General features: G+C 38.1%; 1 protein-coding gene across 3 annotated transcripts in view; it reads left to right on the top strand.

The window, feature by feature from the left end:
• The first annotated feature begins 7,961 nt into the window (after positions 1 to 7,961).
• SPOPL (speckle type BTB/POZ protein like) overlaps positions 7,962 to 21,361 on the top strand; it is a 96,868-nt gene continuing 83,468 nt past the window's right edge. For all 3 annotated transcript variants that reach the window (XR_006355684.1, XR_006355685.1, XM_043996006.1), the window contains exon 1: positions 7,962 to 8,101. The gene's annotated coding sequence lies outside the window, so the exon portion shown is untranslated. The remainder of the gene's footprint in view (positions 8,102 to 21,361) is intronic.

Here is a 21,361-nt window from a genome sequence, read left to right as displayed (position 1 = left end):
GGGGTCACTAAACTATACATAATGATCCTTGCACATACATATGGACTTAGAACAACATATATTAACATTATTTATTTTATATTTATTTTTTATTTTGTTTAATTCTTTCAATTACTTTTTTTTTAAGTGAGGCAATTGAGGTTAAGTGACTTGCCCAGGGTCACACAGCTAGTAAGTGTTAAGTGTCTGAGGCCGGATTTGAACTCAGGTACTCCTGAATCCAGGGCCAGTGCTCTATCCACTGCGTCACCTAGCTGCCCCTCAATTACTTTTCAATCTTCTTTGGTCCTATACTAGGAATATTGCTGACAGCAAAGGCTTTGTGTTTGACATCTCTGCTCTAGAACACCGAGACAGAAAAAGGAGGAGGAGGGGCTATGTCAAAAGTCTTATATAGAACCATGCTATTTTTAAAAAATGTTTTAAATAGATATATTTTGATTTTAACATCACCATATTTCCCCCCAGTAACCCTCCCAGAGAGGATGTCTACCATCCCCCCCATGCCTCTAGAGAGCCATTCTACATAACAAATAATGTTCCTTAGAGGTAAAAAATGAAAATGATGGGGAAAAAAGATCAACAAATGATCAGTTCATCCAAAAAAAAAGTCTGAAAATATGTGTAATATACTGTACCTGTGGACTCCTAACTTTTGCAAAGAGATGGGGTGGAGTTATCTTCCGTGATCTCTTCTTTGCAGCCATGCTTATTTTTGTTTTGTATTTCTTTCTGTTTACATTGTTGTAGTCATGTATATTTTCTTGGTTTTGCTTACTTTATTTTGTATCAGTTCATATAAACTTTTCCATTCTCTGTATTCATCATATTTTAAATTCCCTATATCCCAGTAATACCTCATTACATTCATACACCATAAGTTGTTTAATCATTCCCTCATCACTGCTCATCTATTTCATTTTTAATTCTTTGCTTTCATAAAAAGTGTTGCTGTAAATATTTTGATGTATATGAGGACTTTCTTCTTATTTGTGGCAAAGGGCACTCAGGATTGTTAAGAATTTTAGAAGTAGATAGTGATAAAGGGAAAGCATTGGGAGTAAGTGATCATTTTAATTTATAATGTGTGATTGGGAGGCCAAGGAAAACTGGGACATAGTTTGACAAGTACCCTAGATATAGGGGAAATAGATTTCAACATGTTTAGGGAAGGCATAGGTGGGACTGGATGGTCTAAAGTCCCTACAGGGAGTTCAGCCCAGGAGGAATGGGAAGCTCTCAAGATTGAAATCCTAAAGACATAAGCAGAAACAATTCTAATGAAAAAAACAAGAGGTGATGTCTAAAGAGACCAATGTGGATGCATAGGGAGCTCATTGACTGACCTAGACATTTTTTTTAAAGACGTACAGAATCATGGACACAAGCACTGGGAATGAAGGATGACTAGAAAAGCATGTCTTCATCCAGAAATGAATCAAAGTGTCAGGAATGATAAATCTCAGAATGAGTTCAGACAGTGAAGAATGTGCAGGACACCAGAAAGAAATTTTGTTTGTCGTTGATTATATTGGGGAAAATAAGAAGGGTAAAGAAGGGAATTGACTACTGCTCTGAGCATGTGGAATCATGAAAATTATAACTAATACTTTAATACTTGAAAAGTCTTATTGGATCTCTGATGGAGAAAAAGCAGATCTATTATTTCTCTTTTGTTCCATATGCTAAAGCAGAATTATTACTGTAAAGGTAAACACATAGCAAAAATGGCTAATATAGGGTTGAAACACAAGATAATTAAGGAGATAATTAGAGAACATTTGGCTGCTTTTGATGAGTTAAAGTCATGAGGTACCTTCCAAGGTAGTGAAATATGTCATTATTTAGCATTGTTATTAATCTTTGAAAGTTCATGGAAATGGTTGAAGTCTTTCAGGACTGAAGACCTCAATTTTCAAAAAAGGGAAGAGATGAGTGCCTACTAACTAGATAGAGAACAGTGAGCTTAATTATGCTTCCTGGAAAAAATCCCAGAATGTTATAAGGGATAACTTATAATGTTAAAGGGATACCTAGTAAACCATCAGAAAAGGAAAAAATGTTTAATGAATAGCCATCATATCTTCAGTCTTCATCAAGAATAGGTTAGATCAAACTAGTCTCATTTACCTTTTCCCCCTAATCTTAATAGTATTTTGTTTTTTATCCATTACATGTAAAGATAGTTTTCAACATTTGTTTTTATAAGATTTTGAGTTCCAAATTTTTTTTCCTCCCTCCCTTTCCTTTCCCCTACCTAAGACAGAAAGCAATATGATATGGGTGTATTATATAAATTACTGGGCTCACCAACTATTTCCAGCTAAATTATTGGGGGGGGCAGACTGGGTTTTTCTAAAATATTGCTACTTATAAATTAATGGCTATTGCACCCATTTAGGCAGTAAGTATTCATTATTAAAGTTTATTAAATATTAGTGAAGAATTGACTTCGTGACATTTAACACAAGCTGAAAACCCCCCAGCACCATATTGTCTCTAAGAGAGAACATGGCCCCAATGTGATGTTTAAAATCTAATGTGTGTTTGCCTTATTCCTGTCAAGTGTAGGGAAAGCTAGCTAGGGTTTACTTATAAATTAGAAGCTTTAGCCCCAGTTTTGGGGCAATAAGCATTTATTAAAGAATAGTAAAAAGAGAACACATGGAGTTCAGAAAGTTAAGAAACCTATCTACCCTAGAGGAGAGATAAAAGAGTTCAGCCTGGCCTGCTTCTTCCAAGAGTCCTTTGCTACCAAGCACCTGCTCCACTACGAACTGCCCCAGGATCTTTATTCCATGTCCTGAGGAGAGGCAGTCTTTCCACCCTGCTTCAAGCTAAATGGCTAGCATCTCCCAAATCCATTGGTTCACTGGACTTGAGGGTGGTCCCATTTTTTTTTTTTAGTGAGGCAATTGGGGTTAAGTGACTTGCCCAGGGTCACACAGCTAGTAAGTGTTAAGTGTCTGAGGCTGGATTTGAACTCAGGTACTCCTGAGTCCAGGGCCAGTGCTCTATCCACTGCGCCATCTAGCTGCCCTGAGGGTGGTCCCATATTGAGGTCAGAGTCTGAAGTCTCTGAGAACACATCCTCTTCAGAGTCAAGCAGGTGTGGTTTCAATAGAATTAACTTTAAGTACGTTAATCGGTGAAGTCAGTCAATCTCAGTCAATCCAATCAGTCCAAATTAATCCCAGCTGGGACCTTTGGGCATTGGTGAAGCCCATTATTTTCTTACACCAAGGAGAGTTCTGAAGCCCTATACTATGTACTCTGGCTTAAGAGAAGAACATTTACCAACAGGAAAGCCTTCCCAGCCTAGAGTGCAAGTCAAGAATGACACTGGCCTCTTGGTCAGAGGCATTTTTCCTCTTTTGATAGAGGTGGTTCTTACACACTGATCAAATCCCTGGCTAGCATGATTCAATTCCATTGGTTGATGTGACTTGAGAATGAGTTCTACTGTAATGACATCAGGGTCTAATGGAAGACTGATCCCAAGAGTGTAATGGGAATTCAGATAGGTGTGGCTTAATCCCCTCAATTCACTGAGGTAGTCAGAGTCTATTCTCTAGCTCTATTGTACATCCCGAACAGGATTAGAGCTCCCACCTAAAAATTGATCTCTGAAGGGGGAAGGGGGGTTAGAAAGCCAACCAAAGACTGGGTCCCTCCTTGTTCACCCCAAGAAATCCATTATTAATAACTATTTTTTCACATGGGTTATATATGTACAGTCTCATTTACTTTTTAAACAGTATTACTAGACTGTGTATACTTACACACATACATATTCTGTGCTTTATTTAGGAAGTTTAATTTGGTTGCTGAGTTGAGGAAAGACTGGAGTGGGGAGATGATTAAGGCAGGGAGACCAAACAGCAAGTTGTTGTAATAGTCCAATAAGGTGAAGAAGACTTGCCCAAGGCTGGAGAGGAGAGAAGGGGGGATGTATCAGAGATATTACAGAGGCAAAATCAGTAGCATTAGGTAATAGATTGAACTGGTTGAATGATAACACCAAAGGATTGGGCAATAATGCCATTTGATACATTGAAATTAACTTGGAGGGAGGTCCCTAGTAGAATCCCCCAGGGAACTGTCCTTGGTACTAGGATGTTTATACAAATTATGTTTTACATAACATTTTTGTCAGTGATTTGGATAAAAGCATACTCATTATAATTGCAAAAGAAACAAGGGCAGGATATTCAATATCCTGAATGATGGTCAGGATCCAAAAAGATCTTGATAGGCTACAACACTGATCTGAATCCAATAAAGATACAATTTGATAGGTATAAATGTGTAGTCTTCCATTTGGTTTGAAAAAAAATCAATGTAATTAGTATAAGGGAGGTTTTACTAGAAAGCAGCACATTTGAAAAAGTACTGTAATTCTGAACAAACTGAAAGCTAAATGTGAATCAACAGAGTAATTTGATAGTCAAAAAAAGGTAATTGGATCTTAGGCTTCACCATTAAATTGTACCCTCTTTGAAAGAGGGGATTATGGATCTTTATTTTTAACCTTTGCTTATATCTCCAGCACTTAGGACAATGCCTGACACATCTTAAGCACTTAATAAATGCTTATTGACAAAATGTTCAGAACAAGGGAGTGATGGTTCTTGTCTCTGCCTTGGTTAGAACACAAGTAGAGTATTCAGTTCTGGATAATAGATCTTAGGAAGAATATTGAGGCAGTTGGAGAATGAAGTAGATAGAGCATGGGCATGGAGTCAGGGAGACCTGAATTCAAATCCAGCTTCAGACACTTATTAGCTGTTTGACCTTGAATGAGTCACTTGAACTCTGCTTATCTCAGTTAACTCAACTATGAAATAATTTTGTTTTTTTTCACAACATGACTAATATGGATATATGTTTTACATGATTGCACATACATAACCATATCAAAAATACTTACCATCTTAGGGAGACTGAGAGGAGGGAGGGAGAAAATTTGTAACTCAAAATTTTATATAAAAAATGAATGTTAAAAATTGTCTTTACATATAACTGGAAAAAATAAAACTATCTACTGGGGGGAAAAGCAAAAGCAAAAGTACTTGCCTTTCAATGAGCTTGTGAGTTAGGTTGATTGTTGTTCTTGTTGTGAGTTAAGTTGTTTGTTTGAGTTATATAGTGTAAATATTATCAACTCCATTTTAAAGGTGAGTTTCCTCACTTGCAAAAGGCTGAGGGACTATTATTTGCCCATTGTTACATATTCAGCAAGTGTCTGAAGTAGGATTGCATCCCATTTCCTCTGGTTTTAAATTTACTTCTCCATTCATTGTAGCAACTTGCCCTGAAGGGTTTAGGGGTCATTCATTCCAATGTCAGGTCATTAAATATAGGATTTGGGGGATATTTATTCTGGAAAAAGACATGGAAGTCAGGTACATGTTAGTCGACTTCAAGTATTTTAAGGACTGTTAGATCAAATAAGGGTCCGTCTCTGGAACTGAATTAGGAGAATTATCAAAAAATAGAATGGGTTGCCCTAAGAGGTATTGGGGTTCTCCCACAAGTCTTTGAGTACAACCTAGATGATCCCTTGAAAATATTACAGGGAATATGCAAGTATGGATTGGACTAGGTGACCTCCAAAGGTACTTCCAGTTCTAAGGTTCTTGTGAAAACTGGTGGTTAGGTCATCTTCTAGTGGCAGCATGGTAGAATCAACAGTCCAGTGGACTTGAAATCTAAGACTTCTGATCCAATCCTGATTATGACATTTCCTAGTCTATAAATGTGGCTAATTCACTACTCTTTAAGTTTGTTTCCTCATTTGTAAAACAGGCATAATAATACATATGCTATGATCCTATAATCAGAAAAGATTCCATATACAATTAAAACAGCTTGGTTATTAGCCCGTAGATGTCACTTCATAGCATGATAGGTCTACAGCTGTAAGCAGTCTTGGAGATTCCCTAAGTAAGCAATCATGGAGATTCCTTAAATTAGCAATCTTAGACATCCTTAGAAACACCCTAATCCAACCCTTTATTTTACAGATGAGAAAACTGAGGCCCAGAGAGGTTGTAATCCTGCCTAGGTAGTAAGTTAAGGTGATGGGTTTTAACTTAGGCCCCTTGACTCCAAATCCAGGGCTCTCTTGATATACACTTGTGTACTTTCATGTAAAGTTCTACTCTGATGCTTCATTGTGACATGGTGCTATCTCTGGATTCTTGAAGCCTCTGCAAATGGAGTCCAAGTTCTGGCAGATTGTACCAAGCTGGAATGGCTCTAAATTTGGGCCTGTTGATGCATGCTATGTGTGTTGTCTGAAGACAAGCCTAGCTAAATTTGGAAAGGCTCATCACCAAGTTGCCTACAAGGTGATACATTTTCAGAGACTTCAGTCTTTTAAAAGGAGCTACTCACTTGTAAAGGGATTTCCAACCTTGTGTTGGTAGAGGGAATACTCACACAAAATCATGGTGCTTTGAAGAACAATTTGTACCACCTTTTCACAGGGTTGTTGTGAAGAATGTGCTGTGTAGACAGTAAAGTTGACAGAAAATGTGAGCTTTTATTATTCTTGTTTGCATTACAGTAGTTGGGAGAAAGTGATCCAAAGGAACATTGTGCTTCAAACATTTATTGTTTATAGTTTGATAGCACAGGGTAGCTAGTACTCTGACCAAACATTTGCACCTTTAGGGTATGTTATTGTTCCATATTTTTTTCTTAATTCATCATTATCTATATCTTGCCTTCTCTAGGAAACCATAGAGAGGCTGCCTTACATTTTTTTCCACTCATGGGGAAAAAACACTGGATTTGGAATCAGAAGACCTGGATTCAAAACCTGCCCGTGTTACTTACTTCCTCCATTTCAAATCATTTAAATTCTTATGGGCCTTTGTTTCCTAGTGAATGTAGGCATCTAGTGAATCTCTCAAGTCCGTTTCACATCTATATTCCAAGACCCTCTTGGCATAGTGTTGAGCACATTTACTGTCGTGGAAAAAAATCTCTACATATGCATTTGTGTACACACATAAACTCTCACATACTCTGACTCCAGTGAGATTCTGCCAGATGCAAAGATGAGACATTCACACACTGATCTGGTCTCTGCCCTTTGGGTGTTTCTGTTACCGTAGCTAGCCCGGACCGCAGAGAATACGCATCTGCCCAACATCAGATAAATAGAAAACAAGGCAAAGAAACAAAATACAACAAGGGAACTCACGTAACAAATAAATTAAATGTTTACAGAAGTGTCAGTGGGAAGCTGGGCCAAGGGAATCATTGTATCTTTAGACAGCATGGTTTCAGGAAAGGGATGGATGGGTTCTTGTTGTGACGGGATCTATAGTTGTACAGAAGCCCTCCCACGATCCCCTTCTCCCCAGCACAGTTGGAGGTGAGACTGGAGAAGGCGGGGCCGCTTGCTCACCCCAGGACCTCCGTTTCCTCCCCTCCCCTCCTCCCCTCCCCCTCCTCCCGACGCAGCAGCTTCCAAAACCCGGAGACACGGATTCCTACGCACGCCCGGAAGCGTCCGACAAGCCGGAGTGCAGGGGAGGGAACTAGAGGGAGAACCCCACGGAGCCGGCGGCACGGCGCATGCGCCGAAGCTGGCCGGGGCTTTCGTCGCAACTAGGAAGCCGGAGCCCGGGAGCCGGAGCCCGGGAGCCGGAGCCGGAGTCGGAGCCGGAGCCCGAGCCCGAGCAGCAGCAGCGGCGGCGGCGGTAGAGGCAGTGGCGGCGGCGACCGCAGGGTGGGGGGAGCCTGTGTGAGGAGGAGCCGGGGGCGGGTGGGGGGGGGGGGGGAGGGGGGGAGAGTCTGAGGCGGCCGCCCCTGGCGGCGGGTTTGTTTATCCCGGGGAAGAAGTTTGGGAAGCAGGAGAGAGGGGGACGAGGAAACGGGTGGGGAGGGAAGGAGGGATGCAGTACGGCGGAGGCGGCCGCCGCCGGGACTCGCCGCCGTCACCTCCTCCTTCGCCGCCGCCGCCGCCGTCGTCGCCGCCGCCGCCGCCTCCCGCTCCTCAGGCCGTCTCCGCCGCCTCCGCCTCCTCCGCCTCAGCATGAGAGGAGCCGCCGCCGGGACGCCCTGCCACCCCCCACTGCCGAGCCCGGTAGGTTCCCCCCAGGCCCAGGCGAGACAGGCCCGGGCGTCCAGCCAGTGCCACCTGGCCGCCCCCCCCCCCCCCGGTCCTGGATCTCCCCCCCCCCGCTCCTTCATCTGCGCTCCCCCTCCCCCCCCCTTTCCTGTCTTTTCTCTCTTCTGCTCCTGATAGCCTCCATGGGGAAGGGGCAGCGTCCAGGGCTCGGGGTTGCCCTTCTCCGCTCCCTGTTCCCCCCCCCTCGCCATGCTGACCTGACTGCCCCTTCCAAGAACCAATTCAAGTACCCCCTCCCACACACAACCAGCCTTGTTTACCAAGACCAGTCACCCTGCACAAATAAAATTGATCTGTAGCCCCGTCTAAACACACACATACACACATACATACATACACACATACATACATACATACATACATACACACACACATACGTACATACTCCTCCACCCCACCCGCACCGTTTTAGGCCAACCTTGGGCGCCTATTGGGCCAGGTCTGGGTTTTCCTCCCAGGTCCCATTCATGGCGTTCCCTAGTTAAGCTAACCCTGCCTGGGGCCTTGGTTGTAATGAGGGGTGGGTGGAAGGAAAGGCCTTTGGTTGTTTCGTCTCCCCTTATCTATTTTTCCTGTCTCCCCGCCCAAACCCCCAAAACGCAGAACTCTTCCCCCAGCCAACCCCTGCGGTGGGGGTGGGTCACACCTTAGGGTTCTTCTGGTTCTGATTCTCTCATATAAGGGAATGGGATTTAAGAAAATGGTTTCTCTAACTTAGCCCCCTTTTTTTTTTACCCTTTACACGTTTCACCCTTTACTCTTTCCTATTACTGTGCACCCCCTCAAGTTAGCACCTTAATTACAGGGCCTCGTGGGAAGATGGAACCCTGCTTAATGCCTGGAGTGTTGGCAGTTTTAAGATTTCTCAGTTTACAGATCAAGTCATTTATTCAGTCTTTCTCTGAAAACTCCTGCCTCCTCTCTCTCCCCTGCTTGTTACCCCCTTCTGACAAAACAAAACCCCTAGGGCCTAGCTTTCCATATCTTTAGCCCACTCTTACTTATCATGGTCCTCTTCCCTGTGACTGAATTTACTCTTTTATGCAACACAGCCCTAAGTAGTAAGAAGTTGCTACTTTGAAAGATTGCTGACATCCCCACCCCCCACTCCCAGCCAGCATTGTAAACTATCATCATCCTGAGATTAGGTTTTAGTGTCTGATAATTTCACTCATTTATTCTAGAAGACTTCAAAGTGGGGACCTTGTCCCCATTCTCTTCATTTTTCACTATTCTTGATAAAGCTGTGACTCATTTTAATATCACTGTAATTCCACTGTTATGGAACATACAAGGCTTTAGCTCCCTGAATCAAAATTAGGAAAAACCAGACTTTAGAGAGATGTAGCTTTCATGAATACTCATTCATACTCAATTTGGAAATCATCTATTACCTTTTAAGTGAGAATGAGAGACATTTAGTTTATGAGATCTTGTAACTCCATGCACAGTATCAAAACTTTAACATTTTATTAAGTGGAAACGTGTAGACAAACCTCTTGAAGAAAGTCGTGCATGTCTGCTTTTTCTTTTTTTTCTTTAAGAGAATAAGCTTCCCCCCCACTCATTGGTTAGGTACAGTGGCTTTGAGAACAACTTCCTCCACTTTTAAAAAATATATATTCTTTTTTGCAGTGTACTTAGATTGATGAGATTTAACTTATCCAGTCTTTTATTCCACCACTTAACCCCAAACACCCTCTAATAATCACCCTATTACTGGAACCTAACTATCATGTGCCTTTGCTCCTGCTTATCCTCCTATCTGAATGCCATTCTTCCTTTGTTCTACTTATTCTAATTCTAGTTGGCCTTTAATTCTTACCTCTTTTCCTTAACTCCATTCAACATGGATCTCTTTCTTTTTTGGCTGGACCACACTAGTTATTATCTATGCTATACTTTTTTTTTTGCTAGGGTTTTTTTTCCCAGGCCCAGAAGTTCGAGACTTGTGGACTTGAGATTTAAGAATATTAAAAGGTTCCTGAGTGAATCAGTATTTCTTGGGGGCAAATGCTATTTAGTACACAATTTAGAATATATGGGAAAGTAATTGTCCTAGAGACATGGCTTCTTATATGTAGATAGACATTGGGAGTTACTGATGACTTGCTTTTTTACTTCACCTTACTCCAGATGCCGATGCTGGAGAGTGGGCATTGAAGTTGGAATGAACATATATTTTTCCATTGAAACATTCCTTAACACTGGCTAGATATTGTTGAAAGTCCTATTTTTTTAGTTTTGTTTGTTGGTTTAGGTATATTATGGATTAAAAAGGCCTGGGAACCCACAAACCAGAAACATTGTTTCTATGGAAAACTTCACTGAGATGTGTAGATCAATTTTGAAGAAAGTTTTTGGACTACAACCTGTTAAGTTGTGGAATGCCCACATCTATTTTAAAACTGTCTTATATGTACATATATATATGTGTGTGTATACACACACACACACACACACACACACACACACATGCTCTTGTCTAATTTTTCTCTTTTGGTCTTGTAGCCTTGTCCTCTCTACAAGATAAAAGCTACTTGAGGACAAGTACATTTAAATATACTTAACATTTTTTTTCTAAATTAGGTTTATTTGTTTGTTTGTGGGGCAGTGAGGGTTAAGTGACTTGCCCAGGGTCACACAGCTAGTGTCAGGTATCTGAGATCGGATTTGAACTCAGGTCCTCCTGAATCCCGGGCTGGTGCTTTATCCACTGCGCCACCTAGCTGCCCCATATACTTAACTTTGTACAGCTGTGATGGACAGCTGGGAGGCACTCAGTTATTGAAACTCCTTTCCACCAAAAACTCAATCTAAAATAATTTTTCAATGGCTTCCAGGAGCTTATTTTTGTTGAAACTGCTTTTTTAGTATTTCTACAATGTTTGATGTGTCTAATTTTTTTCTCTTATTTTCTCTTAGTGGATAAACTCCTGTAAATAGTTTTCACCCATACTTCTACCAATAAATTGGCTTTATGTGAAAATTAATGAATTACTGATCAGGATAATTTCAGTTTTGATTTGAGATTTGGGGGTGTTAAATGATTATTAGGTTTTATTTTGGGTACTTGGCTATTCTGAAATAAGAACTTCAGATTGTACTATTATATACACTACAAAATGGCTTGCCCGTTTTTTGCTATGATAGGGACAAAGATGAAAGCTATATAAAATTCTTAGTCCTAATAATTTTTAAAAATATTACTGCAGAGTCTTTCCTTCGGAATTTGTTCAAGGATTTCAATTTAATCTGCTGAGGTCAGTCTCTTAAATGACTCTCCTTTCTTTTGTATGATAGTATGGCATCAAGAGATCTTGTTACTGATTATTTCATTTTGAGACACAAAAGTCTGCACTGTGAATGTGATAGAAATACCCAGCATTTACTGGATTCCTATTTTATTAATTTTTATATCTAGGCTAACATACTGCTTTATTACATAAAATACTTTGTTATCTAAAATTTGTTTGAAGTAGTTTAGCTCTCTTGTTACTGTACCATCTGGTTATGGTCAAATTTGTGGGCTCTCACCTCAAGAGGATACCTAAGGTAGGACTTGGCACATAATAGGTACTTAATATTTAATATGTTTGTTGATTGGTATAGACCAATTAACTTTGCTTTGTTCCTTAACCCTGCCCTCTGAAATACTGTAGTTTACACAGAATAGCAGGTATGAATACATGCATAGGTCACTTTAAAAGTAATTTTTGAGTTCCCTCTATATACCTAGTACCATGCTAGTCAAAGTAGGGTTCAAAAAAAAGAAATATAAGATGGTCCTTTCATATAGGCAGGCAATATATGAACAAGAAGAAATGAGTATGTATGCAAGTGTATAATGCCCACATATATGTATATGTGTGTGATTACATATATGCCTGTATGTGTAGAGGGTTTAAGATTATATATTTTACAACATGGTCAGTTTCATTTGAATACTCCCTCCACTGATGCATATCTCCATTTACTTACTCTCATTGTGTATTTTTTAGCCTTGTTCTCTAAAATTCTAATCTACCCAACATGCTTAAGGCCTTTCTCCAGCTAAGTCTTTTAATATTTTCTGGGTTCCAAAGTAGCATTTGTGCTGTCTCTTTTCATTCTCCTTCAAAGTGATTGGCTCACTTTTCCAAACTTAAATCTGTTATAAAGATAATATCTTTATGTCACTTCTTGTTTCCACAAAAGTCCTAGTTCATGACCTCATCTACCTGTGAAGGGATTAGTTCTTTGGCCAGGATAACAAATCAACATTATATATTCTAATGATAAAGTGCTAGAATGGGATATTATGATAAAGTGATAATTATGCTATATAAACAGGTGTAAACTTGTCAGAAGATTGTGAATAATTGATTTGGGCTGTAGTTGTAAGGCTCAGAGGGAAAGGTGGACTTGGAATGGGATAGAATCAGGCTTTAGAGCTGGAACAGGGAAGGACCTTAGAGATAATTGAATCCAGTTTCTTCATTTGGGGGGAAAGGGATAAAAGGTAGGCTGTGGAAAATCAGTGTATGATTCATGCATATCCCAGTATCACTACTGGAAGACTGTCTCAGACATTTTCCTATCTGAAAGTAGAGCATATGGTTAAATTTTGCTCTGGATCTTGTTTCTTAAACATTTCTGTCCTTTAAAACTATACTATAGGGGCAGCTAGGTGGCGCAGTGGATAGAGCACCGGCCCTGGAGTCAGGAGTACCTGAGTTCAAATCTGGCCTCAGACACTTAACACTTACTAGCTGTGTGACCCTGGGCAAGTCACTTAACCCCAATTGCCTCACTAAAAAAAAAAAATTATATAAAAAACAAAAAACAAAACTATACTATAAGCACATCCCCTCCCCTCAGTCTTAATGCCTACTTAAATGTTTAGGAGTAGCCTATATGACTAGTAAAACTCAATAATGGTAAGCAGCTAGTAAGTATAATGGATAGAGGGGCCTGCCTTGGAGGCAAAAAAAGATGTGGATATAACATGTGGTATAGGATTATGGTTGTGTCCCTTAGCTTTGCTTCTGTAGGCCAGCAGTTCTAAAACTTTATTCTCTAGACCCTTTTTACACTACTAAAAAATTATTGAGACACCCCCACTCCCCCACACATACCCTCCCCCCCCCAGCAGTTTTTGTGGGTTATATCTATTGATGTTTACCTAATTAGTAGAAGCTAAAAAGAGTTAGTATTATGAAAACAGTTTTGACCCAGGGAACCCCCTGACAGCCTCTAAGGGACCTCCAGGGGTTTGAGAACTGTAATTTTTGGCAGTTCTCAAAAATTACAAGTTGTAGATAGTGATTGCTGGAGGGATTTTCTCTGTGCTGTGGGTGGGACTTCGGTACCAAGTTGTCTTGGGAGGAGAATGCACTATAGGACTACATCATAGGTAAAACAGTAACTAAATCCAAGACAAGATGCAACTTGTATCAACAAGTTCCTTACTATAGAGGGTCAAAGAATCATTTAATTTTTTTTTTAACTTAACCCAGCACCAGATCTTGTTTCCACTCTTTAAAAATCAAAATATGGTTATAGTTTGTATTTGAGGCTTTTTCAGTGAATCTATGTCTCTTTTTTGCCTCTCAAACATTGGGAGTTAGGTTCAACGACATTCTTTAGGCAAATTGTTACTGTTTCTAAAAATTGGTTTTTTTTTCTTTATACATTTATATCGTATGCAAGAGAAAACTCTATTAAGTACATTGTACTTAATAGAAGACAAGTATAGTCTTTTGTTGCTTTTGTACATCATTCTTTAAAGTCTATGTTTGAAAACCTATGGGGGATGATGTGTATTTGATTTTATGGTGGTAGTTTGGTACTTATATGTTTGGATTATGTTTCAGAGACCTGGAGACTCAAGACTTTTTTTGGTCACCACTGGAATATTCTTGTGATGCAGATAGACATACTTTACAAGTATTTATCTGTAGAGTTTAAAATTGCTTTAAAATGACCTAATTTTTCACAGTACTACTTTGAACACATGGCATTTGTTGTTTTCAAATTTTAAGCTTGCTTTACAAATAGATGGTATTTAGTAGTTTTGTTTTGTTTTTTAAAGGATTGGTTATCAACCTCACAATAGCTCTTTGTCAGAATTGAAAGGTTCTTAGATAAATACAGAAAAACTTGAAAAGCTTAAAAAAAAAGAATTGTCATTATTTTTATATCAGGATTTTTCCATTGGGAATTTAGCTTTTATATTACTGTCTTTTTTCCTTTTTATAATTTTTTGGGTTGCCAGAAGATGTTTTTGAAGAAAATATAGCAGTCTCCCAAAGACTTTCTAACTATAACATCATTTGAACAATTTCAAAAAGTATGCTACTAACTGACTGTGTTGGAGGAGTATTACAGTTGAATATGAATACATTTCACTTATAGAGTGGCAGTATAAAATGGGGCTTATAAACTTTTTCAGAAATTGTTAGCTCATGTATCAACTTCAAGAATGTAGCAAGGTTGAATGAAAAGTAACACTATAAGAGCAACTAATCTTATTCAAGCATTTATCACTCCATATTCTGATAATAGCTTTACATTACTGGAACTTTGCAATTAATTTTATTATTCTCATCAGTAAAAGTAAAATAGTACTTACCTTTCTATACAAAAAATATTTTATTGATAAATTATGTTTTAATATAGCATGGACATGTAAACTAAATGAAAGTTTACTTCCCAAAAATATTTAAGCAAAATATACTTTTTGTTTTGTTTTATTTTATTTTATTTTATTTTATTTTATTTTATTTTATTTGGTGAGGCAATTGGGGTTAAGTGACTTGCCCAGGGTCTCACAGCTAGTAAGTGTCAAGTGTCTGAGGACAGATTTGAACTCAGGTCCTCCTGAATCCAGGGCCAGTACTCTATCCACTGTGCCACCTGGCTGCCCCTGTCCTGTACTTTTTAAAGCCTTAGTCCATGTTAGCTATTGTATTTAACTTAGAGATTTGTTACTGTTTGTGTTGTTTTCATTTACATGGTTGTCAGTGTAATTGTGGATCTTCATTTTTCACTTTTGTCAGTATAGATATCCATATTCCTTAAGGTAAAATGACACTCATTCTTTTTGTGTATCAGTTTATTCAACCATTTCCCACTCAATGGCTACACAGTTTGTTTCTGACTTTTTGAACATATAACTAACTAGTGATTCTAGGAATATTTTTATAGATTTTTTTTCCTGTTAGTAATCTTCTTGAAGAGTATTTAGTGGTGGAAATGTTGTCATAGGGTATCACTAATTACACAACTTAACACATAGTTCCATATTGCTTTCCTTTTTTTTTTTTTTGGTGGGGCCATGGGGGTTAAGTGACTTGCTCAGGGTCACACAGCTAGTAAGTGTAGTGTCTGAGGTCAAATTTGAACTCAGGTCCTCCTGACTCCAGGGCCGGTGCTCTATCCACTTCACCACCTAGCTACCCCCTCCATATTGCTTTCCAAAAGGATCACACCAATTTATAACTTCACTGGAAGTGAATTAACTTGCATAGGCATTAAATTTTAATGTTAGTGAAACTCTTTCCAATAGGTAATAAAAGTAGTTAACTATATTAAAAAAGTAGAACAGGATCAAATGTCTTTTTGATATTGGCACACAGTGAAAATGGGATTCTTTGTGTAGTACTTGTGTTTTTGAAAGTCGGGTGGTAGTCTAGTTCTTTTGATATCAAGAATATATGTTCAATTTAATTTTTAGATAATGGATGCCAAATAAAAGTTCAGCTGAAACCTTTTTCTCTTAAATCCTTCATATTTTTGTCAAAATGTTAATGCTTTTGATGGAAAATGCCTAAGAAAAAGTCCACTAAGAGTTCACTTTAAGTATAAGTGGTATATTTTGGTCCTAGTCAATGTTATGTAGGCAAATTTAAAAAAAATTAAAATAAAACAATAGCTACCACAAACCTAATTCTTCATCTCTGACTTAGCTAATTATTAGCTACATGTTCCCATTTTTGCTTTATAAAGTGAATGGAATAAAAAATTTGGGACCAAACTAATTTTTGTTCTAATTTTACTGATAATGTTTAAGGGTGTGCACACATTAGTCTTTAATGATTTTTTTCTTAGTACACACAGATATCCCTATCCCAACACCACTTAGGGAACAATAACAAAATGCAAGTATCTTTTCTTAAATCTTGACTGACTTCAGTTTCCATATCTTGTCAATTCTTTTTCTTTTCCTATCCTACTCTAACTTACATGCATTTCAGTAAAAGTGCTATGTACCCATGTTCCATATATATCCCCTGTTGATAGTCCTTAAAAATGATTCACCTAAAATAATGAAATTTGAATAATCCTGATTTTTTAAAAAAGTGGTTGTTAGAAGTACAAAATTTCCAGAAAAGGTATAGATATATAAATTTTGGGGGAAAATACTTTTAAAAAGTATTAACCATTAACCTTTATCATATATAATATAGGTTGATAATATTTTGTCTTTAAAGAAACTCAACATTCAGTTCCTTTAGGATGCGGAGGAGAGCTAACTATCCCAACTTCAGAACCTTCAGATATGCTCTAACTGTTGTATTCTGAATCTTTTGAGTAACCAAAGCAATGGGTTTATTGTTCTTAATCTAGGGGATGTTACATTCAGCTACTTTATAGTCCTTTGATGCTTCATCAGGATGAACAACATCCATATTAACAGTAACAAAATACTTCATATTTGTATGCTGATATGCATTTTTTTAGAATACTTTTTTATTTGTCATTTCATTTAATCCTTCATCTTAACCCTCTGAGGCTGTCAGTACAGGTTTTGATAATTTTTGTAGCAGAAGAAACTTAGAATCACTTAGAAGTTCAGTGACATAACAGTCACATAGTAAACTGTGGAACTGGGATGTAACCAGGTTTCCTACTTGAAGGCTAGTGAATGCTCTATTCACTTTGAGTCAATTAGAAGGAACCCTGAAATCAAAAAGGCTGTGACCATTTCTCTTGTGAAATGACAGTGTCCTTTGGAAGTGGAAGTCCCATCTTACTCTTAAATTTAAGAAGAATAATATACCCTTACTATATGTGGGTATTATAGTCATGTTGTAGTGTAGCTAGTTTTACTTTAAATTGTTTTACTTTTGAATAGGTTTTTTTTTTGAAGGGCAATGAGGGTTAAGTGACTTGCCCAGGGTCACACAGCTAGTTAAGTGTCAAGTGTCTGAGGCTGGATTTGAACTCAGGTCCTCCTGAATCCAAGGCCAGTGCTTTATCCACTGGGCCACCTAGCTGCCCCTTGAATAGGTTTTTTTAAAAAAGAAATTTGGGGGCATGAAGATGGGAGAAACAATATATTAACACTTTATCTTACACATTTAATTCATAATTAAAATATTTACTTTTAAATGAAAAACTGAGAATTCTCTACCCCCCCCAATTTGCTGGTAGAAATAAATTTTGAAGAATTTATAGGAAGAGAAATTGTTTTGCAGCTGTGGTTTTTTAAAAAATAATTTCAACCTAATGAATTTCCTTGAAATAAATTTAAAAAGTATTTATTAAATGCCTGTTATGTACCAGGCTCTGTGCAATGTTTTGGGGATCCAGAAAAAAATATTAAATAGCCTCTGTTCTTTAGAAGCTTATGGGGAAATGGTATGCACATATATTAGTATTTACAAAAGAGGAAAATTTGAAGCTGAGAGGCATCAGGAAAAACTTCATGTAGAATGAGGTGTTTGAATATGAAGGAAACAAGGGATTCTAAGAGGTACAGTTGGGTGGGAATAGACTGCATTCTAGATATGAGGAATAGCTAGTACAAAGGCAAAGAGACAGAAGATAGAGGACATAGAGTATAAAAAGAACAGCAAGAACAGCATAGTGGGTTAATCCCAGAGAGCATTAAAGAGAGTAACGGATAGCAAGGTTGGAAAGGTATGGGGCCAGGTTGTGAAGCATTTTAAAAGCAAACAGTTTATATTTTATCCTAAACGCCACTGGTGTTTGTATAGGTGAGTGACATGCGATTTAATGAAATTATTGTGGCTGCTATGTAGAAGGTGGATTGTGGTAGGCAGAAACTTGTGGAAGGGAGAGTGAGAAAGTGAATTGGAGGGGTCCAGGAAAGAGGTGATAAGGTGATTGTTATATGGAGAGAAGGGGATGGATGTAAGAAATGTCAAACTGGTAGATGCTGAAGATTTTTCAAGTGACTGGATGTGAAGGGTGAGCAAGAGTGGTTAGTCAAGGATGATGATAATGGGAACGTGGGCGAATGCGAGGATGGGATGTCCTCAGTAAAAACAGATGTTTGAAAGAGAGGTGGGAAAGATAATAGCTTAGTTTTGGACATGATGAGTTTGAGATGCTATAAGACATCTAGTATGAAATTTCTAATAGGCAGTTGGAGATATATGACTAAAAGCTTGTCACAGCTCACTCTTAGAAGAAATAAGGGTAGGAACTGCTGCTAGTCTGTAGAACAAAGAAGTCATCTTATATTGGAAAAGAAGAATGAATCGTATGAGCCCAAAGTATCTGACTTGATCAAGTATTACAAAGTATTTGTGGGCAGCTAATCTGGCAGCTGGGTGGTAAGGTGGATAGGGTTCCAGGCCTGGAGTTAGGAAGACTCATCTTCCCTGAGATCAAATCAGGCTTCAGACACGTACTCTCTGTGTGACCATGGGCAAGTCACTTAACCCTCTTTGCTTCTGTTTCCTCATCTGTAAAATGAGCTGGAGAAGGAAATGGCACGCAACTCCAGCATCTTTGCCAAGAAAACCCCAAATGGGTCATGAAGAGTCAGACAAAACTGAAAAACGATGGAACAACAAATCTGCCTTATTATAAATGTTTGAATCTCTCCCTTCCCTACCCTACCTGGCAGAGTACTTTGCAAATGTTCAATAAATGTTTTGTTTTTTTAATGAATGGGAAACCAACATCAATTTTATAAGAAGGGACAATAATACTGTCAGAAGAGGCAAAGTCAGTGGTATTTCTGAGCTGCCGCTTGCATCATGAGAGGAAGGTCATCCTACTTGTTTATTTGGGTATTTTGGAGGAGAGAAATAAGAACAATATAAATGATACATGTGCCATGCAATTATTATATATGACATTCCAGTTGTGCTTCCTATGAGGTATTTACTCCTATTCCAGTAAGAAGAAAGATGGATTAGCGGGGCAGTATGGTGCTGTGGAAAGATTGCTTGACACAGAGTCTAAGGCCCTGAGATTTAATCCCAGCTCTGCCAATTTTTATTGGGCAGGTTATGTCTCTGAGTCCCTGTTTCCTCATCTGTAAAATGAGGAGGTTGGACTAGTTTAAACATCTAAGGCCCCACTTCAGCTTTAAATTTGTAATTTTTTGTTGTTGTTGCTTACTAGGACCAATAAAAAAATAGAATTATATAAGTGGAGATCTTGAAGAATATGTAGAAAGCTCTGATATTTACTATTCCTAGTGACCTTTAGCCAACATTTAACTTCTTTAGGCCTCAGTTAATATGTAAAATGAAAGGACTGAATCACCTTATCTCTCAGGTCACTTCTAACTTTAAATCCTAATTGGAAGAGGAGTCAAGTGAGAAAAGTACTTGAGAAGCCTATCCTTTCTCTGAAGAAATACACAAGTGTATGTTTAATAGAATGAGAATGGAAACATAAACCTCATTGACAAAAAACTGAGTATGTTTAAAGACTCTGGTATATATTATTTCACTAGACAGAAGTCAAACAGGGAGAGGGTTGATCGTGTTCAACAGATGTAATGCTAGAAACTTATGTCAGTAATTTGGCTACATAGGGAAAAAATAAATATGAGACATTTTGAGGGGGGAAGGGAGTTGGTGATTTTCAGATATATCTTTTATGTTGTCAGTCTGTTTTGCAGGACTGAAGGGTGATGTCATAGAATATTCTTCAATTCAGATACTCAAAGACTGGCAATAAAGAAGCAGAGAGTTAACTTGGAGATAATTAAGGAGATGTAGAACAAGGAAGGGAGAAGAAAGATGTGCAAAAAGCAAATAGGTAAAAGGACAGCATCTTCAAACAGAATGCAAATGTACAGAGATTTGTAAAAATATTTGAATACTGGATATTTTAGCAAGGCAATATTAATATTAACTTGAGCAACTGGCAATGACATGGATATAACCTTATATCAGTCTGGAAATGAGAGAGATATTCCTAAAAACTAGATTGTGTCAACAAAAAACATTTTCATTTTTTGAATAGGAGGATCAACATTTATTCACTATCTATACCAGAATAATACTATTTGGACAAATAATTATAGAATCATGGCATATTACATCTAGAAAGGGGCATGAGAGGTTATCTAGTTTGCCCTTTCATATTACATATGGGGAAACTGAAGCCTAGCGAGGTGAAGTAAAGCAGCCCTTGCCAGTTGTTGTAGGATCAGTTTATCAGTTTGTTTATGTTGAGAGAAACTTTGGGCAAATAAGAATTTTAATGAAAATAGCAATTACTACTGGAAGAGTAGTATTTTATTTTACTGTCTTATTCTTAAAAGATTCATTTTATTAAGTAGGAGCACAGCTTTCAGATGTTGCAAACTTGTAACAACTTTTTCAAGTAGATTTATTTTTTAGAGTGTATGTTTATCCATGGCTCTTAATTTCATCTGGGATGTACTTGCTGTGACTTGATAGTCTGCATAGGTTGTGCTTTGTATTTTCATTGGTCTGAGATTTCCAGAGTAACAGGCACTCTTGGATGCAATAGTGCTTTCATCTATTAGTTTTTGCATGTTAAATGAAAAAAAAAAAGAGTATACACATATTCAGAAGTGTGCTCCATTATGGATAAAGTAAAAAGGATGGATAAAGTAAGATGATGATGACTTATATGACTTAATATTTTATAAAAGGCCAAAATTTACAGAAAGCAGTATTGCTTTCTGTAACTCAACTACTACTGTAACTACTACTACTCAACTCTGTAACTCATCTCTAATTATAAAATAAATGCTGAAATCAAGCCTACAAAAAAAGCTTTCTTTTCTTCCTTGTCCTCAGTCCTTTTGGGAGATGATAGGAGAAGGGGTCTTGAGGGTTCCTTTTGGTTCTTCCCCTATAATTTCAGGTAAGGCTTAAAACTAGCCTAATATTATATAGTAACAGCAACAATTGGTAGCAAAGTGTTTTATGACTGTCTCATTTTATTCTCCCAACAATCTCTGGTGATGTTCAGTTGTTTCAGTTGTGTCTG

Source organism: Dromiciops gliroides, chromosome 3 (genome assembly GCF_019393635.1).
Source record: "Dromiciops gliroides isolate mDroGli1 chromosome 3, mDroGli1.pri, whole genome shotgun sequence".
In the NCBI taxonomy this organism is placed as follows: Eukaryota; Metazoa; Chordata; class Mammalia; order Microbiotheria; family Microbiotheriidae; genus Dromiciops; species Dromiciops gliroides.
This window is presented reverse-complemented; position numbering and strand designations above follow the sequence as displayed.